General features: G+C 39.8%; 1 long non-coding RNA gene across 1 annotated transcript in view; it reads right to left on the minus strand.

Moving 5' to 3' along the window:
- Window positions 1–468: 468 nt before the first annotated feature.
- LOC125755579 (uncharacterized) overlaps window positions 469–13,544 on the minus strand; it is a 68,591-nt gene continuing 55,515 nt past the window's right edge. The window contains exon 3 of the long non-coding RNA XR_007412372.1: window positions 469–1,034. This is a non-coding gene — a long non-coding RNA (uncharacterized LOC125755579). The remainder of the gene's footprint in view (window positions 1,035–13,544) is intronic.

The raw sequence follows: 13,544 nt of genomic DNA on the forward strand, positions 1-13,544 counted from the left end.
CTGTGTGTGACTATCATAAATAAATAAAGAAAAAAATATATTAAAAAAAAAAAAAAAAAAACACCCAGTGCTGGGCAGCCCTGGTGGTTCAACGGTTTAGCACCACCTTGGGCCCAGGGTGTGATCCTGGAGACCCAGGATCGAGTTCCATGTCCGGCTCCCTGCATGGAGCCTGCTTCTCCCTCTGCCTTGTTTCTGCCTTTCTCTCTCTCTCTCTCTCTCTGTGTGTGTCTCTCATGAATAAATAAATAAAATCTTAAAAAAAAAAAAAAAAGAACACCCAGTGCTTATCACAAGTTCCGTCTTTAATGCCCATCACCCATTTACCCCATTCCTCCACCTACTTCCCTTCTGGCAACCTTCAGTTCCCTATTGTTAAGAATCTCTTATGGTTTGCTTTTGAATATTACTAGAATATCTAAACATTGAAAATGCTAGAATATGTTAAGAATAAAAATTTTAGTCCTGATTCTGATCAGTGAAATTGGTCCTGGTGGATTGAAAACAAACCCTTTTAAAGTTATGCGTTATCAAAGAACCTAATATGTATTAGTGTTGGTCTTTATCGTGATGCATATTAAAAATCAATGGGCTGAGATGTTAACTAAATCCCATACCTATTCAAAAATTTATCCATTAAATGCTTGTTATCCTCAACGTGTTTCACTAAAAGCCAAAAGATTAGTTCACTTCAGCTGTTTCTTGTCAAGTATTTGTTTTCAGTAATTTAGGGCAGATGACCAAAGAAAGGAATACAGGGCTAAAAGAAAGATTAGAGTGGCAGAAATATCTGTTTCATGTTTCAGAGAGTACCTTCAATCTTTTATTTTTTATAGTTTGAGCTTATTTTGTTTGACGTATTTTTTCAGTGACTGCTGTTGGTAGCACCTCTTTGGGGTATCAGCTTTTTCTTTCACTGGCTTTACTTCTTTTGTAACTCCAGCCTTTCCTCAACTTGCAACCACTTGGTTTTTGATGTGTTCTTTCTGTTTTTCGCAGAAGACTAATGTGGTGGTTTTTGTTGTTGTTCAATTCTGGAAAAAGAAAACATTTTTAAAAAGTCAGCTTAAAATGAGAAGTCATACAAATTATAATTCTCCTCCATTCATTCATTCCCATGTTGTTAATTCTTGTTCTACATGAATTCACTTTTTACCTAGTTCAGTAATTTTGAGATTTTATTTATGTATTCATGAAAGACACAGAGAGAGAGAGAGAGAGAGAGGCAGAGACACAGGCAGAGGGAGAAGCAGGCTCCAAGAAGGGAGCCTGACGTGGGACTTGATCCTGGTTCTCTAGGATCAGGCCCTTGGCTGAAGTCAGCACTAAACCTCTGAGCCACCTGGGCTGCCTTTCCTAGTTCAGGATTATGATCTTAAGGTCATCAGAAGCCTGTACTAGAGTTTTTTCCATTGAGTCTCACTGAAGATGAAACACAGTTGCAGGAAGCTTTTGTAAAAGTTTCTGAGTAACCCAGCAGGGAAAAAAAAAAAAAAAAAAAAAAAGTTTCTGAGTAAAAGTATAACTGTTAAAGGATTTTTTTCCTTTAGTGCCCCTGGTTCTTGGTCAGACTGCTTGAAAGAATGAAGACATAGACCAGTGGGCAGCAAAGCAAAGTTTATTGAGCAATACTACAAAACTCTCAAAGAGGGATGGGACCCGAGAGGGTTGCCACCAGAGTTTCAAGGAGTTTTTATAGACTTGTTGGTCATCTGTTTTAATCTGATGAATCCTCCATGTACCTTTCACCCAGTCAGGTTTTTGCCATCTACCTATCATGCGGAAAAGAGTGGGGCTCCTTCAAGGTGGTGTAAAATCCTTTTAAGGGTGATTTCCTTTTAGGGCAAGGGCCCCTTGTCTGTCTGTCCCTGCCTGCTTTTCCGTCAACTATCCTTCATTATAACTGTCTGTAAATGATAAAAAACTTAAAAATGGGTCTGAGTATAGATCTTATTAGAGCTCATTATAATGCAATTAATATGGAAATTTAGTTATTTCTGTGACGCTCAACACTTCAAGATAATAACATGCCAGGACATCAGATTTCAAGGACTTTTCATAGAATCTCTAGAACATTTATTTTAGCAACATATCTACACAGATATACTAAGGCTTAGTATCACATGTTTGACCATGCTTCATATGTAATTTAATGTACCAAATAAGTATAATTAGTTTAATTTGTCACCAAATCTTTGAAATGTTCAAGTGACTCTCAGGAAAATTTCAATCAGATTATAGTCAAAAGACTTCATTTTAGAGTTTGGTTTTGGGAAGTATATAAAAAAAATCTACAGGTTTGAACATTTGATTAAATAGAATCACAAATCATTATTAAACAACAGTTAATTATCCAATTAACCAAAATGACAATAAAATATTTCAAAGGCAAATACAGACGTTACATAGTTGTGAGCAAAATTTAGCTCTCGTAATATTAGGACTCAGTTTTCTCGAGTAGTCAAAGACCTGATAAACATAGGGAATTATTCTGTTGGGACACATGGGTGGCTCAGCGGTTAAGTGTCTGATCGGGCTCCTTGCATGGAGCCTGCTTCTCCTTCCTCTGCCTATGTGTCTGCCTCTCTCTGTGTCTCTCATGAATAAATAAATAAAATCTTTTTAAAAAAATAAAGATCTATTTATTTTAGAGAGAGAGAGAGAGACAGTACGAGCAGGAGGGTCAGAAGCAGAGGAAAGAGAATCTCAAACAGACTCTGCACTGAGCTCAGACCCAACATCAGGCTCGATCCCATGACTCTGAGATCATGACCTGAGCCAAAACCAGGAGTCAGATGCTCAACCAACTGTTACCCAGGTGCCCCTGGTAACTTGAAACTTGAAATTTGGCAAGTTAAATGATGACTTAAGTTCATGAACATCTAGATCATTTCCAAATAAGATATGCCTATGTTTAGTACTTAACATTTTGTTATTTTAGCTACTTTTGTCTTATTACTGAGAAATCAAAGACAAATTTGAGTGTAAACATATTTTGTGCATTACTGAAAGATGGTACTGTGAAAAATGCATTTCTAGAAATTATAAAATGTGTTCATAAATTTACCAATCTAAAAAACTTCACAATTGCTTATTACTTAGTTTTCACTAGAAATTAGATTCACTAGTCAGCTGCCTAGCGTACTGAGCCACCCAGGTGCCCAGAGGCTGTTCATTTTCACATTCCATTTGTTCCTTTAAAATCCTTGTATACTGAGGTGTTTGCATTTCTTGGTAATTCTGACACCATCCATCTGGGCAGTTCTACAGCAGTGTGCTGAAGCAAGCAGAGCTGATAGGGCATATATGGCTCACAGGAAATAGCTGGAGGCCTAAAATGACTTCTCTTAGGTCATGATAATTATATCTCATCTTTCTTTTTCTAGGGATCCCTGCTTATACTACTGGAATGGGACTTTCCAGCACTCACAAGCAAGGAAGGTTGAAACAACAAAGGATCCTATGGGCTGGGACCTCTCCTGACAAATACCATTGGGAGCTGGCATGTCCGGACCCTTGGAACCCTAGTCTAGTTGACTTGCTTGCAAAGCGTACCCTGTTAAGTGCACCTCTGGATGGTGGAGACCAAAGAGAATGTTGTTACTGGTCACAAAGCTAGGCTCTTAGGACATAGAACAAGATGAAAGGGAAACATCTCGCCGTTTTCCTTATACATTAACACATTAACAGCTTTAACTAAGCCTCAGGACTCTTGGAACCAAACTAATGCATAGGAAGGATGTCCTGTGGGGTTGGGCATTGTGCTGTTTTACAGTGTTGCATGGAAATTTTCTTGAGGTTGGCAGGTGACCTAGTGTCAATCTAATTCTTGCATGACTAACTTATCCTAACATGGGAGTCTTTGAGTTAGGTGATAAGGATTCTAACAATTTCGTGTTTTGTTTTTTTTTTCTTTCTAACAGCTTTTAAATGCTCAGCCTGTACCTACTAGTTTTGTGGCCTGGACTTCTGGACTTCCAAGATGTACCTTAGCAACAGCCTTTATCTCACGTGCACGTTAACCTGCAGCAAAGTTTCTTTGACAGATTGTTGTGCCCAAGTTTGTGAATCCGAGAAACCACCAAGGAGCCAACACTGATGCAAGCGCACGAGGGTTTATTTGCAAGCTCGAGCTTGGGTCCAAGTATACCCGACACAGCAGAGCAGGGACTTGGACCCCGAAGTGGGTTACAGCTGGGTTTTTTATAGGCTGATCTAGGGGATTTTCAGAAGGGATGGAGGAATTTCTCAAGTTCTGTTTACATTTTGATATGGGGCTTTCAAGGGCATTGAGCTCTGTTCTCATTCTAATATGAGACTTTCTACCACGGGTGTGGGCTCTGTTGTCTTTCTGATATGGGATTCCCTGCAAGGACATTGAGGACATTCTGCAGTTTTCCCCATAAACTTCAGCTCTTATTCACAGGGACCTAAGATGGCTGTACTTGTGCTAATGCTAAACTTGAGGTGGAATGGCCTTGATTTTTCTCGGCTTCCACAAGATGACATAAAAGACATAGACAAAGAAAAACAAAGACCATCTCGAGGGAAAATGGATCAGTATTCCACTAAATTTACCAAGAGTTACTAAGCCTGAGGAACTAGTTCCACAAGTATTTTCTCTTGCTAATCTAAATTTAGAAAAAAAGAAAAGGACACTCATTACTCTTGCTCCCTCAGACTCCACAGATACAGATCTGTATATGTTGGCTGTATGTCAGATTTCCCAAGGATCTCTTAGCTGCACCTGTGTCTAGGGCAAGCAGTGTCCAATGTGGAGGCCGAGAAAATTAAGGCCATTCCACTTTAAGTTCAGCGTTAGCACAAGTACAGCCATCCCAGGCCCCTGTGAATAAGAGCTGAAATTTACATAACTTCAGTTACAGAAAAAAAAATAGCTTACAGCTTAACGTCCTAGAAAGCCCCATATTAAAATGAGAACAGAGCCCAAGCCAGTGGCAGAAAGTCCCACATTAGAATAAGAACAGAGCTCAATGCTGGTGGCAGAAAGTCCCATATCACAATGAGAACAGAGCTCAATGCCCTTGAAAGCCCCATATCAGAATGTAAACAGAACTTGAGAAATTCTTCCACCCCTTCTGGAGGTCCCCTAGACCAGCCCTTAAAACTAAGTTGAAACCCACCTCAGGGTCCAAGTCCCTGCTCCGCTGTGTCGGGTATACTTGGACCCAAGCTCAAGCTTGTAAATAAACCCTCATGTTTTTTTTTTTTTTTTTTTTTTTTTTTTTTTTTTTTTTAATTTATGATAGTCACAGAGAGAAAGAGAGAGGCGCAGAGACACAGGCAGAGGGAGAAGCAGGCTCCATGCACCGGGAGCCTGATGTGGGATTCGATCCCGGGTCTCCAGGATCACGCCCTGGGCCAAAGGCAGGCGCCAAACCGCTGCGCCACCCAGGGATCCCAACCCTCATGTTTTTGCATCGGTGTCAGCTCCTCGGTGGTTTCTCGGATTCGCAATCTTGGGCACAACATCCAACAAGTCAAAGTGATGTAGAAAAGACGTTAGGGTTCAAAGCTGATGGCCAAGAAAGAATTCTTGAGACATCTTTGTTGCAAAAAAGTTTTATTAAACCACAAGGACAGAACTCATGGGGAGAAAGAGCTGCACCTGGGTCATGAGGAGCAGCCCATTGCTTACTTCCAACTTGGGAAGAGGTTAGGGAGAGCACAAGTCTCTAAGGAATTTTGGAAGCAAGGTTTCCAGGACCCTCAGGGGGCTAGCTATTGTTGGGAAAAGATAATTTATTACTATCTAATAAAATCTGGGTCAGGAGACTCTTCAGGTGTATATAAGTGGATAGGTCATATACTTGGAGGTTGATTGCCAGCATGTATTTTGGGGGTTTAGAGATAAAGGAATTTCCAAAGGAATGTTTATATGTTAAAGTAGACTCACAGGCTCCTGAGAGTTGGGCTAACATGGCCTTTTGCCTTTAGCAAAGCATTCACATTGGGGCAGTTGAGTCCCTAGAGGAAGGTTACTCTGCCTGTTTCAAGGTCTTGCCAATGGGCTGTAGGGAGTAAGGAAATTTAATGTTTCTTCTGCCTTTGTATCCCACATTCAAAGTATCCTGCCAAACATGCCAACTATTGAGGAGGTAGAAATTTTCATCTATCCCAGGTGTTTCCAGCTGGACTAAGAATTAAATTTACATGAGACCAACAGACTAACAGGAGAAAAATCAAATTTAGTTTCAAATCTATGGGGAATCCACACAGACATAAAATTCCAAGGGGAGTCGAGCAATGAGAAGATCCTGTATTGATATCCTTTGCTGAGGAGAGGGGGCAGGGCTCTAGGGATAAAAAGGGGAGGAAGACTGTCAGCATGAAGGTGAGAAGAGATTTTGGTAAACAAAGGTTGCCCTATTCTGCAAATTCTTCCATAAGAATCTCTGTTAATAAGTCTCTTCCTGGTACAGGCTCTCCTTTCCAATGTAAATTTAGGTGGTTGTGGGGGAGGTAAAGAGCTTTTCCTGAATCTGCTGGATTTTGATTGCTTTTAATTCAAAATAATCTTAATGTCAAAGTGGCCCACCTTGATGCATTGGTCCTTGGCCCCTCCAGAATTTTCTAGGAGATGCTGGAAGTATAAAGGAAACAATCAGGCACTGCCCAAACTGGAAGATGTGGGCAGAGCAGGAAGAGGTTGCATCTAAGGCACACTTTGATGTGTAATCTAGAGAGCTGTCACTGTGCAAACACAAGCACTACTAGTTTAAATTAGAATAGTTTTTGGCTGCTTCTTTAACCTTCGAGAACACTCTTTATCAGGAATAAGCAAATAGTTCAAGACGTTTAAGCAGGAGCTCAAAGGATATTTCCAATGTAAATAGTCTCCATATTTTGGCAGGAATACAAAAAAAGAGGATGGGAAATTAATATTGAGCCATCTGCGGGTGGAAAAATATCTTGTCTCTGAAGACTAGAAACCTTGTTACCTGCTGCAAGAAAATATTAAGGAGTAATATAATATATTACTTATATATACTACTTCTATAAATGTAAGTAGTAACTATATATTTAACTATATATTTAATAGTTAATAAACCAATTAGTGTTAGGTCAATATCCTACAAGGAAAGGATCAGGGAGATAATGAACTAAAAGAAAAACATCATTTTTGTTTGTTTTAGTTTGAAAGTGATTCATCCAGATTTGTAGTATACATGAATGGAGTGGTTATCTCCAACTCTAAGTTAAATGAATAATCAGCCATACCTTCAGTTTTAGAGATTTGTTTTTGTTTTCTTTTTCTTAAGGATTTTATTTTTAAGTCATCTCTACACCCAACAAATTTGTCATTTGTAAACAACAAATTTGTAAATTTGGCTCAAATTTACAACCCCAAGATCAAGAGTCAAATTGCTCTATCTACTGACGAATCCAACAAGATGCCCCCACTTTTAGAGTTTAAGCAAAATTATTTAAAAGAAGCAAAATTAGCTGATTTAACTGTTATCTGAAAAAAAAAAAAAAACAAAAACTGTTATCTGTTTGCTCACTGGTGATACAAGTAAGTACATGAAACAAGTGACCTGACACTCACGTTTGTTTGTTCATCATTTGTTTATGTCCCCCATTGGTTATATTAGCATAATTCTTCCTTTTTTAAAGATTTTTTTTTTTTTTTAAAAAAGCTACCAACAACATTTTGTGGACAATTCAGGAAACTAGAATGGGCTACATTGTTAAATTTCTTGGGCATAAATATGGTATTGTGGCTATGTAGGAGTACATGCTGAACTATTTAGCAGTGAAATGCCACAATGCCTTCAACTTGCTTTCAAGTGGTTCAGAGGGAGAAAAAAGCAAACTGGTACAATGCTACCAAGTGGTGAATACAGGCGAAGATTTTATGTAGATTTATCATATCCCTTTCTCTGTAGATTTAAAATAAAGTATTGAAGGAAAATAATGTAAACAAAAAAGGCTTTTGAAGCTTACAAAAGGATTTTTCCCCTGTAAAGAAACAATACACATAGCTTTAGAGGCTATATAAAACCTATTTCAACTCCTGAATCATATTTTAATTTCACTCAAATAAAGGTTTATGACTGAATACTAAACTTTTGTCTTCCCAAGAAATTTTAAAGGGAAGATAATACAGGTAACTTAAAATGAATTTGCAAAATGGGATTCTCTGGCATCAGACCAGGATAATAAAAATAGGAAGGATAGAGGAGCCTGGATGGCTCAGTCAGTTAGGCATCTGCCTTCAGGTCATAGTCCTGGAGTCTCAGGATCATGCCCTGCAGTGGGTTCCCTGCTCAGCATGGAGGCTTCTTCTCCCTCTGCCCCTCTCCCCACTTGTGCTCTCTCTCTCTCTTAAATAAATAAAATCTTTTTTAAAAATAGGAGGAAAAAAAAGTAAAAATAAATAAATAAAAATAAAAAATAGGAGGAATAGCTTTTGTAAGTATAAAAATATGACAGAATCTGGGCATGTCTGGTCACAGTTAAAACTGACATTCTAGTCTATAGATTGGATTAATGGCATCTACCTGAAGCCTTATTCCTTTAGAATATTTATGCAGAGATCCACTGTGTTTGTATCAGTGAGAGTCTAGGCAGAAAAATAGAGTTAACATAGCAAGAGTCCGTTCCCTCCTCTAGTGCTAAGGGTACTTGGGGGGAAAATGGGGCCATCAGAGCTTGAAGCTGGGGCTGCCGGAGGGGGAGGGTGGTGGGGGCTGTGTGTGTTCTGTTAGTTATGAGCAGAACCCTGGATGGAAGGGCTGCTTCATGGGGCTGGAGCCGCCAAGGAGACATCCACTGCCAGAGATCAGAGATGAAGGGAGAAATCTCTGCCTGTTCCCTTCCTCCTGTCCTCCACCAAGTGCTTCTCAATGACCAAACCTATGGGGAGTTATAGGGTAAGCAAGTTTAGGAAAAGTAATCCCTGTGATAAAAAGCAGAGAAAGGAAAGGGCAAGAAATGGATCTGAGAGCAAGCAGCTGGAGAAGAGGCACATGTACTATTACATCTTCCTGTTCTTTTCTAAAATTTCTCATGTTCACAGTCCTATGTGAATATGCTTTTAAAAAACAAGAGGAGGTATGAAATTCTATTAACAGTTGAGTTTATTTAGACAAATGAGAAAACAAAATCTTAAAAAGGTGTAGGTGCCTGGCTGGCTCAGTCTGTAGAGCATGTGACTCTTGATCTCACTCACCTCTCCATCTATCCTACCACCAACCTTCAACTAGACTAGAAAGTCATTATAAAGGGCAATCTAAATTAAAGATCATAAAAAGGCATAAAAACTCTTATTCAGCTTCTACAATAAAAAAAATTTGTACGAAAAGTTATTTGACATTAAAATTTGAGAATTTCACATAAAACTCTAAATTCTAGCTTCTCTTATAAATTAGGGTGCTCTGCCCACACTAGGCCCTCATTCCTGCCTGGCAGACTTTGCCGGAGTGTATCCTTACCAATTTTCCATGTCCCAGTTTTACCTGGTTCAGGTAAATGTGTGCTGCTTGCCTGGCTCCTGTAGGCAAATAATCTTTTCTTTCTTCTTTTCATTCTAGTCTGGAGGATTTGCACTAGCTATCACCTCCATGTTCGCTCCTTTCATATTCAATCAGCTTCTGCAACCCTTAAGAGTCCACTGGGGAGAGGGGTGCCTGGGTGGCTCAGTTGGTTGCACTGCTGCCTTCAGCTCAGGTCATGATCTCAGGGTCTTGGGATAGAGCTCGATGTATGTATTCATTGGGGAATCTGCTTCTCCCTTTCCCTTTGTCCCTCTTCCCACTCTGATCTCTCTCTCTCTCAAATAAATAAAATCTCTAAAAAAAAAAAAAAAAAAAAAAGTCCACTTGGTAAGTCACTAGTGAAATTAGTGAAACCACAGCTCAGAAATTCCAGCAATTACTTCCATGATCATCATTTCAAATTCCTTGTGAAAGGAGGTAATGCTGGCTGGCTGGGACTGAGGACCTAGAGGCGAGTCCCAACCAGCCAAGAAGGTCCCTGGCTTCCAACAGGGTGTAAATCAAACACAGCTGAAAGGAAATGGGAGCAGAGTTTACTGATGACAGAGAGAGAGAGAGAGAGAGGATACAGACAAAGCATGGGAGAAAGGAAAGTAAATCTCATTCCTTGCTTGAGACCTGGGGTTTTTACTGAGGATAGTGGTCTGATGCACTGTCTTCTCATTAATCCAGGAACAAAGATGAGAGTTTAGGTGTTCTCCCTACATCACTTGATGCCCTGGAGCCTAGGGTCATGATGAGTCAGTGGTCTCAGAAAATGTTCATGAAGACCCCGCCTCTTTACTCCTTAGATGTTATCTATTGTGTTGGAAGACTCCAAAGAAATCATTAAATCGTAAGCCAGAGGGTTGGAGGGTAGGGGTGTAAGTTCTAGCAAGAATGGAGGCAAGAATGGAATCCCTGTTTCAGAGGAATGTATGAAAGTGATCATGTGATTACATGTAACACATCTAAAAGTTTTTGCATTGACTTGAAGTAAGACTGTAAAACCAAAACAATTTGAAAAACTAGAAAAGTCAAATATCCAGTAAAAAATGTTAAAGCTGAAGTTAAGTCCTCATGTTGATAGTTTCCTTTAAGTCTTTCCCTTTTGTAGTACGTACCCAGTGTCGGGAACAGAATTCCTGTCCCCTTCAAGGTCCTCCTAGCTGGACTGCTAATTGCCATGAGACAGATTAACAGGAGAAAATAAAATTTAATTTTGTACACATTATAGTTTCCACACAAACATGAAAATTCCAAAGACGGTCAGGCAAAGTGATATATATATATATATATATGTCATCCTGAACTAAGAGGAAGGGGTCAGGGGTCTGGGACTCCAAAGGGAAGGAGTGCAATTTACAGGAAGATTTAAAAGAGTAAATGTTTGGTCAACAAATGTTTGCTGGGCCACTCAAACCATGGGACACAGAGGCCTTGCTAGGTTCCTCCCTATCTACCATATCATAGTCTACTATAACTATCTATGGTAATAGCTCTCTTCCTGGAAGAGAGCCTTCATCTAAATTATTTTTAGGCAGTTGGGGAGATAAAGAAGATCTTTCCTGAATCTGCTGTGTTTTGATGGCTTTTTAACTCAAAATAATCTTCATGCCAAAGTGGCCCATGTTGGGTGTTCTGCCCTTGGCTCCTACCACAGTTACAACTTGTGTGATGCCTTGTACTCCTGCTGGACTATCAGCTCTTAACAGCAAGGACTCGGTCAGCTTTTTCTAGAGCTGTATTCCAAAGCAGGTAGCAAAGAGGTTCACAGTCTCAATAAATAGATGAAAATATATGAATAAACTTTTTGCTCAATTGCTGCTAAAGTAAAGCGATAGCAATCAAGCATAAAATTATTTTTCAGGGGTACCTAGGTGGCTCAGTCAGTTGAATGTTTGACTCTTGATTTTTGGCTCAGGTCATCAGATCAAGACTTGCGTTGGGTTCCATGCTGGGCTCTTTGTGCTGGGCTCTCTGTGCTAGGCTCTCTGTGCTAGGCTCTCTGTGCTAGGCATGGAACCTGCTTAAGATTCTCTTTTTGCCTTTCTCTCTGCCCCCCTCCACATGCATGCACATGCACACACTTTCTCTTTCTCTTAAGAAAAAAATATTTTTCAGATTCCTAGCAACCAGGACAAAGAGAGAAGCAGTCAAGAGACTTGGCTTGTGGCCTGTCCATATTCTATGATTAGCCTCTGTCCCAGAAAGCATGTGGAAAAAACAAACAAGCAAACGAACACTCTAGCTATGAAGGTCAGTCTGGATTCCTAGCTGTTAGTGCCTTAAGGAGCAGTGTATGGGGTACGCATCACTGGTCTGGCTTTCAAGACAGGACTTTGGTTTCTTAGAGGAACACAGCCAGAGAGAAACTGATTTTCAGATGGGAACCTAGCTGATAAAGAACAAAACACAAGGGTGCCTGGGTGGCTCAGTTGTTGAAGCAGATGCTTTTGGTTCAGGTCATGATCCTGGGGTTCTGGGATTGAGTCCTGTTTGGGGCTCCCTGCTTGGGTGGAGGAATCTGCTTCTCTCTGCCCCTCTGCCCCTCCCCGTTGTTTGTGTTCTTGCTCCTGTGTGTGCATTATCTCTACCAAAATGAATAAATAAGTCTTAAAAAAAAAAAAAAAGAACAAAGTACTAATGTTGTTTGCAATGGTTTATAAGGTGACAGAAGCCTATAACTAGTCCTGGCAGACAAGACAAACTTAATTTGTAGGAAGTTACCAGAGCTAATGCACTCCTGACTTTCAGAATTGATCCCAGAGTCTCGGGAAAGGTCAAGACTGCAGTGGCTGCGGAACACCCTAATAGAGAAATCAGAAGGGCCATTGAAAATTCTGAATGTAATACCAAACAAGTTATTTAATCTGATGATGTGCCTTATTGTGCCATGGTGATATGGGGAAATAAAAATAGTGAAATATAAGAGGGAAAGATGAGACATACTGCAAAAATTCCTTAAAACCTTGAGATCTTCATGTAAGTTAAACTGAAAAATACTCATAAAGTGCTCAGTAAAGCTAGACTTCCCTATCCTGTGTATGTGTGAATGCTGTGCTGTACAATCCACAGACTCCTTTTAGCTCCCTCTGGTGGCACACTAGTCCTTAATGACTACTGAGTATTTTTAAGACCTGTAAATTAAAAAAGAAAAAAGAATAGAAAAAACTCTTAAATGTTCATTCATCGTAGCTTTTCATTAATTCTTTTTTAGGAGCGCCTAGGTGACTCAGTTGGTTAAGCGTCTGCCTTCGGCTCAAGTCATGATCCCAGGGTCCTGGTATGGGGCCCACATCGAGCTCCCTGCTAAGTGGGGGTTTGCTTCTACTTCTCCCTCTCTGTCTCTGTGCTTGCACTCTTTCTTTCTCAAATAAATAAATAATCTTTTTAAAAAATAGTTTTTTATGGGACACCTGGCTGGCTCAGTTGGTAGAGAATGCAATTCTTGATCTTGGGGTTGTGAGTTTGAGCCCCATGTTGGGTATGAGATTACCTGAAAAGAAAATATTTTAGGGGTGCCTGTGTGGCTTAGTTGATTAAGCATCTGACTCTTGATTTTGATCAGGCCATGATCTCAGGGTTGTGAGATCAAGCCCCACATCAGGCTCTGTGCTGGGTGTGGATGGAGACTGCTTAAAATTCTTTCTCTCCTCCCTCTCCTCCACATCTGCCTTCCTCTCTCCCTCACTAAAATAAGATAAAATAATATAAAATAAGATTTTCTTCCTGGTCTCCATTTCACATCATTAGAGACTAGCCTTCCTGTTATGGCTTACATAACAACCAGATCCCGACAGCAAGGCTTCCTATTCTCCACAGAATAAAGTATGATAACTTGGGTAATAGATGATTTAGTGTGATCCCAGATGACCTCTCCTGTCTTGTTTTCTATCGTAGCATTTACTGCAGCCGCATTGATCTCCTCATGGATCCAATACTGAAACATACTATGAGTTTTCTCATTTCTTGGTCTTTGCTTCTGACTTTTTTTTTTTTTTTTTTTGCTTCTGACATTCTTACTACATGTTAGTTGTTTTT

Source organism: Canis lupus, chromosome 8 (assembly GCF_003254725.2).
Source record: "Canis lupus dingo isolate Sandy chromosome 8, ASM325472v2, whole genome shotgun sequence".
NCBI classification, from domain to species: Eukaryota; Metazoa; Chordata; class Mammalia; order Carnivora; family Canidae; genus Canis; species Canis lupus.